The following is a 10,881-nucleotide window of genomic DNA, read 5'->3' on the forward strand; positions in this document are numbered from 1 at the left end:
GGGAGAAGCCGGTGGCTCCCCCGGGCCCAGCAGAGATGGCTGACCCGGGAAGGGCGATGCTTTCCCGACCTCCGCTCCGACCCGCGCCTCGCTGTGTGAGGGCTGTAGAGGGACGAGAGCCACCGAAGCGGCCAGCACTTGGCTGGTCTCAGCCTGGTGCTCATCACCAGCACCCCCGTACCCCCAAAAGCTCGGGGGGGGCTGGAGCTACCCCGCCCCGGCAGCCATCGGGAGGGACATTTGTCCTGCCGGCTCGCTCACGCGTGGTGACGGGCGAGTGGCAGCTCCCGCGCGGCCGGCGGGGAGAGGAGCCTTCGCCAGCCGCTATTTTTAGCTCCTCACGCTCCGTTTTCTCCTTGACTGTCTCCCCTCGCCGGAGCAGTCTCGGGCCGGGCAGCGGCGATGTTTATCCTGCCTGGCACCTGATCGGATGTGACACTGGCTGTCGCGGGCGAGGGGGACGGCTGCCATCCCTCTGCTCCGTGTGGGAGCGAGGGAGGAGGTGTGGAGGGAACGGGGAGGGAGAGGAGGGAAGCCAGGGTGCAGCACCCTGGTGTGGGTCTCCCTTCCTCTGGCTCCCGGGGATGCTCTGCCCTGGGAGAGCTGGGGAAGAGCTGCGGTGTGGTCCCAATGTCCACCCAGGCTGAACTCTTCCCTTTGGAGATGGTGGGGCTGGGGGAGCTGGGTAAACTGAGGCACGCGAGAAGTGCGCAGATCCCACCGCGTTCAACCAGTGCATTGCTGGCACCAAATAACCTCTCTGCACCTGCCTGCAGCCAGGACAGTGAGCATCAGGAGCCCAAACTCCCAGCTGAAGCTCACAGAGCTCTTGGGTAGAAGCCCCAGCGATGCAAAAGCACGGTGGCACGGCAGCTGGCAAGGGAAAAATCATTCCCTTATCAGGGAGCACCCGGTCAGCGTCGGTACCGGGCTGTGCCGCGGTGCTCGGGGCTGTGCCGACACGGGAGCGAAGGTCACTCTGCTCTGCCTCGGCTCTTTCAGCGCCGGCTCTCAGGCTTTGCAGTCGTTGGGATCCTCTTCCCAGAGTGTTCCCGGCAGGGTGAGCATCTCTGCTGATGGGGGATCTGACATACACTGTCTGTGCCCTCCCAAGCGTTGGGAGAATCGCTGCTTTGTCCACCTGGGAGGGGATCCATCTGGGTGTCCTGGTGGACAACAGGGTGACCATGAGCCAGCAGCGTGCCCTGGGTGCCAAGAAGGGCAATGGGATCCTGGGGTGCATCAAGAGGAGTGTGGGCAGCAGGGCGAGGGAGGTTCTCCTTCCACTCTGCTCTGCCCTGCTGAGGCCCCATCTGCAGTGCTGTGTCCAGTGCTGGGCTCCCCAGTTCAAGAAAGATGAGGAGCTACTGGAGAGAGTCCAGCGGAGGGCTGCGAGGATGAGGAGGGGACTGGAGCATCTCTGTTATGAGGAGAGGCTGAGGGAGCTGGGCTTGTTCAGCCTGGAGAAGAGAAGGCTGAGAGGGGACCTTCGAAATGCCTCTAAATATCTGCAGGGTGGGGGTCAGGAGGACGGGGCCAGACTCTTTGCAGTGGTGCCCAGCGACAGGACAAGGGGCAACGGGCACAAACTGAAGCAGAGGAAGCTGCAGCTGAACCTGAGGAAGAACTTCTTCCCTCTGAGGGTGACGGAGCCCTGGCCCAGGCTGCCCAGGGAGGCTGTGGAGTCTCCTTCCCTGGAGATATTCCAGCCCCGCCTGGACGCGGTGCTGTGCAGCCTGCTCTGGGTGACCCTGCTTGGGCAGGGGGTTGGGCTGGGTGACCCACAGAGGTCCCTTCCAGCCCCTGCCATGCTGGGATCCTGTGATGTTGGTGAGGTTGGGGTCAGACCACTCCCTGCTCTGCCACCTGTTTTATTTTCCCCTAAAAAACCAAAGGGTCCAAAACAGGGAGGAAATGGGCTCGGGAGAGTCTATTCTCCTTCCGCTGCTGCCACCGAGCTGCTTTACCTCGCTTGCCCAGGAAAGTCATCAAAGCCACCGAGCCCCGAGATGCCGTCGGGCTGGGGCAGCCCCCCGGGGATGGAGGCAGCATCCCCCTGCCCAGGGGTGCGGGCAGGGCAGGGCCAGGGCTGTTTCGCACTCGCCTGCCCAGCGCTGCGGGCACTGATCTGGGCTAAATGTCACCTCCGAAGGAGAGCAGCGCTTTGCCGTTCCTTTTTTAGATGCATCTTCCTAATTTCCAGTCCAGTTTAGACCCTGATTTCTCGCTGGGTATGTAGCTGATGTGGAGGAAAGGTTATTCCTGAGCTGAGCTCGCCCCTGGGCTGCGTCAGTCCCTCCGTTAAGGTGCTATTTCGGGACATGGGTCACAGGGTTTGGGGACCTGCAGGTTGTTCCCTGGCTGGGGACAGGGACTTTCCATAAGCCTGGGCAAGACACGGCCTCGGGGCCGTTGCTACACGTGGGGTACCACCCCCAGAGCAATGGGGGTGACTCCCGTGGGGTGGATCTACAGAAAACGTGCTCAGCCCTTGGGAAGAACCATCCTGCCTGTGAGATCTCCAAGGCCAAAGGCAGCGAGAGCACCTCATTGCCTGGAGGGTTTAAAACGAGAGGGAAAATGCCGGCAAACACCTCCCAGCGAGGCAATTTGTCACCAGGCGGGGTGGAGCATCCCGCGGAGAGGAAAGTCTGGGCATCTCTGCCTCGACAGGAGAAGTTAAGGTCACGGTAGATAGCGATGCCCTTCCCGGGCATCCTCTCTGCTCCGGGTACTCAACCATCTGGATCTGCGCTTGCTTGCACTGTCCTTGGCAGGGCACATCAATTATGCAGCACCATCTTCCCCCGGGCACGACGTGACGGAGGTTGTGGAGATCTTCAGCCAAGCAGCCCTCTGGTGCACGCACAGCCCAGCGCATCCCTTCCACGACGGGGCACAGCACACGAGCTGCCCGTCGTATTTCTGCAGGCCAAGGCAGTTTGAATAGCTGCAATGAGTTGCACAGGTCTTTGCAACTTTGCCTTTCCCAGCAGAATGGGAAAATTCAACCAAAATAACGATGCCTTTTTTATTTGCAGCAGAAGCTCTTTGCTGACCTAAGAGTGTGGTGGATCACACAGCCAGCTGTAGCCACAGCGTGGGGCTCATCCCGCTGCCAGTTCAAGATGGGATCTGTGGTCCCATGGGGGAAATGAGGGCCCCATCGTGTGGATGTGAGTGCCTCTTTCGTGGCCCAGCCATTGTAATATTCACCACCTGCCCCAATGCACAAGCAGACCGTGCAAATTATTTCTGGGACAGAACAGCTGCAGTTCAGGAACCCGCCTTTCCTGTGTACTGGCTCCTAAGTTGACTTAAATCCCATGTTTCTGGGCAGCAGCCTGGTTTGCATGGGCAGAGGTGAGCCCAGGCAAGGTCACAGCAGCGGAGAAGAGCTCAGAGCAACACAGAAAGGTTTGGGAGGAGCTGGGACATGGTGGGATTTGCCCAGTTTTTGCGTTAAGAGACCATATCGGGGCGGCTAGGTGAGCCTGTGGAAGAAAGGTGTGTTTGAGTTAACTGAGCATAAAGAGAGCATCCTGAAAAGATGTCTTCATAGGCAGAAAAAGCGCTCAAATCTGTTGTTCACGCTCCAGTAACTCCCAGATGCCTGGATGGGGATGCAGGGAGCCTCACAGATGCCTCCCGGCTGCGGGAGCAGACTGTCCCCTCTGCCTGCCACTGTCCCCTGCCCATGGAGGGGGACGCCTGCCCTGACAGCCCTGAGATTTAACCAAAACCACCAGATTCCAGGCCCCCTCCTCCCCCAGCAGACCTGCTCTGTCTGCCTGAGCTCCGAGGCTCTGCAAATCAGCGAAATCAGCCCCAAATCAGGGCAGGCAAATCGGGGGGGACGGCAGGCAGCCATCACCCGGTGCTACCAGGCAGGGGGGACGCGGGCGCTGCCTCCACCTCCAGCAGCGAGAGGGATTTGTGCAAAGCTCCCAGCGCCAGGGTTGGGCTTTTTTTATCCCTGGCTGCTCTTACGTTGACATTCTTCGCTGTGCCACTGGCTCCAGCGCTGCTCGCTAACCCCTTTTACAGGCAGCTAAATATAGCCCAGGCAGCTAAGCAAAATCTGCTCGGCGGGGCCACGTGGGGCTCGGCAACGCTGCCGCAGCCGCGGCCGGGGCGTGGGGTGTGCCAGCACCGAGCGGGGACAACAAGGTCCTCGCTGGTGGCATCTTCCACCCCGTGGCATCTCGTCCCTGTCCAGGTGAGCGTCGTTGCTGCTTCGATGCTCCCAATGGCATCTCGTCACGTCTCCCCGCCTTGTTCCTGCGGTCCTTCCACCCAAGTTGGGATATTTTATGCTGGGGAGCATCTGGACTTTATTAGCATCCCTGATCTTACGGAAACACGGTGTAAAACCCCAGCTTGCTGCTGTGCTGAATAAAGCCAGGCGGCTCTGGGGATCCACATGGGTGTTGTGCGAAGCACCCGACGAGGGAGCAAACCCAAGACCCAGCCAGGCACCCTGCGGGCTCGCCTGCGCCCCGCAAAGGGGGGGACACGGCTCCCGCCCCACGGCACACTCGCCCGTGTGTATAGCTTGGTTTCTGCCTCTCCTCTCAAAGAGAGATCTTTCCGCCGGAGCCATGAACTCATTAAGGAGACACTGATCTAATTGTCCGCACGCCGCCGCTTCTGGGGTGTTTTTCTTTTTTTCTTTTTTTTTTTTCATGGTTTTAAACTGCAAAGAACGAGGCGAAAGGCTGACTGGAGAAATCTAATTGGATCCCCACGGCTCATTAGCCATTTCTCCGAAAGGAGGACTCATTAAGGCTGAAAATGAACAGGCTCGAAAACCGCCTGCGCCATACGCAGCTCTCCATGGGCATCCCAAATTCGGCATCCCCGCGGCGTTGCCCTGGCCGGGCCGTGCTTGCGGGGATGCCCGGGTGGCACTGGGGACACCCTGTCACCTGGGGGATGTGGGAAACACAGGTGAGAGGCTCGGGGAGGCTCATGCTGGGGTCTGGAGAAAGGCTGGAGCCTTTGGGTGCTGGGAGAGCAAACTGGGGGGCCCAAACCCAGAGCTGGGGCAAGCGGCAAAGCAGAAGCACCCAGCAGCGTGGAGGCTGCAGGCTGGGAACGACAAAAGAACCATGTCCTTCTGCCAGGTGGACCAAGGACATCTTCAGATCAAGGTCTCACCCTATTTCTTCCTCCCCCAGCCTCTCCACCCCACCATCTCTGTAGGCTCGGATTCTGGTACCCTGGGGAGGACATCCAGCTCGCAGTGGAGTCACCTTCTCCCCAGATTTTTCACCCCATGAGAGACCCAGCAGTTGTGACAGCGCAGAAACTCCTGCGTGACACTCCCATCCATCACCGGCCAGGCATCTGGCCACCGCCACGAGGCAGAAGAACAGCGTCTGTCCAAACTCAGCAGGGAAATGATGACGCTTTCCCAGCCAGTTGCTGTGTCTGCGAGCCCAGGCTAAATCAAGCCTCAAGGACGGAAGATGGCCAGCATTGCATTTCTTGGCCTCGCAGCCCTTCATTCTTCTGGCTGGGAGAGGTGTTGGGGAGAAGACCCCAACCTGTTGGATGACAAGTGACAGGTTTGCTGATGGCCCATTACGGAAGCCACCAGACACGTCATGGTCTTTAAGACATCTCAAACTGGCAAAAGGTCCTTGAAGAGGGTCCCAAATGCAAATCCTGACTCTCAGCGGGTTTCCCAGAAGCAATGCCTGCAGGCGGGATGCCCATCACTAGATTCAGAGGGTTTTCTTGGTCTCCATCAGGCTCATCTGTTGGGCTGATCACAGAATCACAGGATCCCAGCATGGCAGGGGTTGGCAGGGCCCTCTGTGGGTCACCCAGCCCAACCCCCTGCCCAAGCAGGGTCACCCAGAGCAGGCTGCACAGGACCGCGTCCAGGCGGGGCTGGAATATCTCCAGAGAAGGAGACTCCACAGCCTCCCTGGGCAGCCTGTTCCAGTGCTCTGTCACCCTCAGAGGGAAGAAGTTCTTCCTCGGGTTCAGCTGGAGCTTCCTCTGCTTCAGTTTGTGCCCGTTGCCCCTTGTCCTGTCGCTGGGCACCACTGGAAAGAGTCTGGCCCCGTCCTCCTGACCCCCACCCTGCAGATATTTACAAGCAGATGCATTTGGGCTGTATTTGGCTGCTCAGCCTGCAGTGTTGCAGGATGGGAAGGCCCTGGTCAACAACAGGCACAAAGCAGGAGCTGAAGCACAGAAAGTACCGCAGGTGCCTGCAGAGTTCCTCCTGAAAATCATCCCTGTTATTTCCACTGGGTTGGAATCCCGGCTCCCGTGACCCTGAACACCCTGCTTCGGTCCATAATTAAAGGCCAAGCAGTCGCCCATTGCTAGTTCTCCCATCTCCCTGTTCAGTACAGAAGAGCTTAGCAGAAAAGTAATTCCCTGACTGGAAGGCATCCTTAGTCAAGGGGGGAAGGAGATGCTTCAGTCTCGGGACTTTTGCATTTGTCCTTCTTATCCTAGCCTGGCTTTGTGGCCATTCCCCTTCTCATCTCGGGGCTGGAAACCCCAAGCGAGGCAGTGCAGCCAAGAAAACACACCACTGGCAGCAAACAGGGGTAGCTTCATCCCTGGCCAGTACAGGCTGGGGCTGACCTGCTGGAGAGCAGCTCTGCGGAGAGGGATGTGGGTGTCCTGGTGGATGACAAGCTGACCATGAGCCAGCAGTGTGCCCTGGGTGCCCAGAAGGCCAACGGGATCCTGGGGTGCATTAGGAGGAGTGTGGGCAGCAGGGCGAGGGAGGTTCTCCTCCCCCTCTGCTCTGCCCTGGCGAGGCCCCATCTGCAGTGCTGTGTCCAGTGCTGGGCTCCCCAGTTCAAGAAAGATGAGGAGCTACTGGAGAGAGTCCAGCGGAGGGCTGCGAGGATGAGGAGGGGACTGGAGCATCTCTGTTATGAGGAGAGGCTGAGGGAGCTGGGCTTGTTCAGCCTGGAGAAGAGAAGGCTGAGAGGGGACCTTCAAAATGCCTCTGAATGCCTGCAGGGTGGGGGTCAGGAGGACGGGGCCAGACTCTTTCCAGTGGTGCCCAGCGACAGGACAAGGGGCAACGGGCACAAACTGAAGCAGAGGAAGCTCCAGCTGAACCCGAGGAAGAACTTCTTCCCTCTGAGGGTGACGGAGCCCTGGCCCAGGCTGCCCAGGGAGGCTGTGGAGTCTCCTTCTCTGGAGATATTCCAGCCCCGCCTGGACGCGGTCCTGTGCAGCCTGCTCTGGGTGACCCTGCTTGGGCAGGGGGTTGGGCTGGGTGACCCACAGAGGTCCCTGCCAACCCCTGCCATCTTGTTATTCTGCCATACTGTGATTCTGGCCTCCTTGCCTGGCCCCCCTGCAGCCCGGGAAGGGCAGGGGACCCCCCCACCTCCCAGTGCAGATGGGCAGCACCCAGAGATCACGGAGCCATTCCCAAAGCACCCAAAACACAAGGCTGCGATGTGCTTGCTGGCATCTGGTGGCCGAGGGGAAGGGGTCCTGGGTGCCCTAAGAGCCCTGTGCAGGAGCGGGGCCAGCACCCACAGACCAGGGGTTCGTCACCCCAAAATCGCACCTTACACCGTGCCCACGTCTGCCTGCACTGAGACGATACTCTGGAGGAAAAGTGCTGGATGGGTTGAGCTGGTTTTCCAAATGCAGACTAGATTATTAATTATTATTATTATTAATTACTGTAATGTAGGTTTATCCATGAGTAGCATCGCTCGGGCTGAGCAGGACCCCTCCTGGCTGCGCCCACAGCTAAGCCGGTGTTGTCCCAGATACAGTCACATGGGAGCATTTGTTTTCCCCCAGGTCCCCGGGAGGGAGGGCACCCCTGGAAGCTGCGCTTGGCCCCCCGCTCGCTGTCGGCCTGGTGCCACCCCCAGCCCTAAAAGCCCCCCGCGGCGAGCAGAAAATGATGCCCTGACCCCTAATGGACCAGGCACAGGGGGTTGGGAAGATGTCCCCTCTTGCCTCGGGGATGCTGAGTGGTGCAGGAGAAGGGGTGGAGGGGGGGCAGAGCAGAGAAAAGGTGTTTAATCAGGGGTACGTGGGCAAGGGTGCTCCCAGTCCTGCCGAGCAGTGGGACGTGGGCTGGGGGCTTCTGCGGGGGGGTCTGGAGGCAGACACACATCCCTGGGCCCTGGCAGCATCCCTCACGTCCCACTCCTCATCGTCCCCGCGCGTGGGGTGACGGAAAGCTGATGTGTCCTTGGGTGGAGGGGACTGACCCAGCTCTGCCACCTATGATGACCTGAAGCCAGCGTGTCCTCTGGTGCAGGGGGACTGGCCCAGCTCTGTCACTTGTGACTTTGCTGCCTGTCCCGCCGGGTCCTGGTCCTGCCAACAAGCCCCCTCCCGAGAAAGGGACAGCGAGGGGCTGACACTGTGGGTAGTGGCGTGGCACAGAAGCCAGGCGTGGGGACACCCCGGTGACACGGACAGGGAGCTCTCTCCCTCCCGCCACCGTCCCCAGTGTCCCCCAGTGTCCCCAGTGCCCGGTAGCTGTGTGCACCGGTCTCACAGCGGCACTGCCATCTGGCGGCATCATCAAAGGGGATGAGGGGACACTGTGGTGACCACGGGTCCTTCCAGGGTCATGGAGCCTGTGGGATTCCCCTGCCCGGCATGCCAGCGGGCTCACGTCCCTGCGAGGCGCAGGGGGACAGCGGGACCAAGGGGACAGGGACCCTGCCGGCCGATTTGCCCTGCCGAGGAGGACAGGGGTTGAAGGACGCTACTGCTGTGGGTGTCACCAGGCCCCGATGTCCAGCCGGGAGGAGATGGGAGATGCCTGAGCCCACCATGCACCAGCCAGGGGGCCATGCCCGCAGCCAGTCCCCTGCGTCCCCACGGCCGCTGCCAGACCCGTGCCCGCTCGCAGCGGGGCCGGGCAGGTCGCCAGCGCACGCCCCAGCCACGTCCCGAAAGGAAAAGCAAAACCTGAGGTCAGTGGAGGTCAGCGAGCAACTTGTGCCTGCTGACCTCTCCCGTTGCAGGGCCACAACCAGCTGGTAGCTTTTGGGACCCCACGGGGGTTTAGAAAAGCCGTCATTTAACTTGTGCCAGCTGCTGATCGGAGGCTGAATCCTGGAGCTTTACCTCTGGAGCAAGAAGCATGGCACCCTCCTCTTCCTCTAGGACACAGAGGGCATGTTGGGTCCCCATCTGCCCCAGCCCTGTGCCCCCAAAGCCTGCACACTACCGCATGTTCACGTCCTTTCCACCCTGTCTAAATTTAGGAAGGTCTGGAAGTGGACTAGCACGTCCCAGCTTCTCTCAGCCCTGGGTGGACATGCCGGACTCCGGCCAGGTGGACTGAGCAGAGGAACCCGCTGCCCACCCTCGGCTGCGTGCAGGCAGGTGCCCCTCGGGCCCCCTCGCCCAGGGTCTGGCCCCACAGGGGGAGTGGGTTCAGGCTGGTGGGTCTGCTGGAGCTGGTGGGTCTGCTGGAGATGGAAGGTGTGTTGTCAAAGCCAGCAAGAAGGGCTGCTATGGGTGAAAAAAGGAAGACTAGAGAAAATATAGGTCTACTGCTCCATGAGATGGGAGACCTGGTGCTGCAGGAGATGGGAAAGGCTGAGGAACTGAATGCTTGCTTTGCCTCTTTACTTGCAAGATCTTCAGGAATCCCAGGTCCCAGAGGCCATGGGAAAGGCATACCTGGAAGACATACCCTTGGTGGAAGGGGATCAGGTCAGGGGATACTTAGGTGAACTGGACAAATCTAAGTCCATGGGCCCTGCTGGGATGCACGCACGAGTGCTGAGGGAGGTGCCTGATGCCATTGCGAGGCCACTTTCAACAACCTTTGATTGATCACTGTGACTGGGAGAAGAGCCCGAAGGCTGGAGGAAAGCAAATGTCACTCCTGTCTTCAAGAAGAGCAAGGAGGACACAGGGAACTATGGGCTCTTGAGCCTCACCTTGATCCCTGGGAAGATGGTGGAGCACATTAAGGATGGAAACTATTTTCTGGCACATTAAAGATGAGAAGTCAACATGGCTTCACTAAGGGCAAGCCACGTGTGATCAACTTGATAAACTTCTGCAGTGGCTGGCTTGGTAAACGGGGGAAGAGCACTGGGTACTGTCCACCTGGTCTTTTGGAAGGCCTTTGGCACTGACTCCCATAAGACCTCAAGGAGAAGCTGTTGGTGCGGATGGATGAGCAGTGCCGTGGCTGAAACCTGGCTGAATGGCCGGGCCCAGGGGTGGTGATCAGCGGCACAAAGTCCAGCTGGAGGCCAGTCACTAGTGCTGTACCCCACGGGTCTGTGCTGGGACCAGCCCCGTTTAACATCTTCCTTAATGATGATGGGGCAGAGTGTAAGCTCAGCAAGTTTGCAGATGACACCAGACTGGGAAGGGTGGCTGGCATAGCAGAGGGTCGTGCTGCCGTCCAGAGGGACCTCATCAGGCTGGAGAAATGGACTCACAGGAACCTCATGCACTTCGACAACGGGAAAGCCAAAGCCTTGCCCCTGGAGCAGAACAACCCCAGGCACCAGCACATGCTGGGGGCCACCCAGCTGGAAAGCAGCTCTGCAGATAAGGACCTGGGGGTGCTGGGGACACCAGGCTGAACACGAGGCAGCAACCTGCCCTTGCTGCAAGAAAGGCGAATGGTGTCCTCGGCTGCCTTAGGCAAAGCATCGCCAGCGGGACGAGGGAGGTGATCCAGTGCTCAGCACTGGTCAGGCCACACCTGGAGAGCTGTGTCCAGTTCTGGGGTCCCCAGTACAAGAGAGACGTGGACAGACTGCAGAGAGTCCAACAAAGGGCCATGAAGGTGATCAAGGGGCTGAGGCACCTCACGTGTGCGGAAAGGCGGAGAGAGCCGGGACTGCTCAGCCTTGTCCTGGGTTTGTCTGGGATAGAGTGAATTTCCTT

This window comes from Opisthocomus hoazin, chromosome 17, assembly GCF_030867145.1.
Source record: "Opisthocomus hoazin isolate bOpiHoa1 chromosome 17, bOpiHoa1.hap1, whole genome shotgun sequence".
In the NCBI taxonomy this organism is placed as follows: Eukaryota; Metazoa; Chordata; class Aves; order Opisthocomiformes; family Opisthocomidae; genus Opisthocomus; species Opisthocomus hoazin.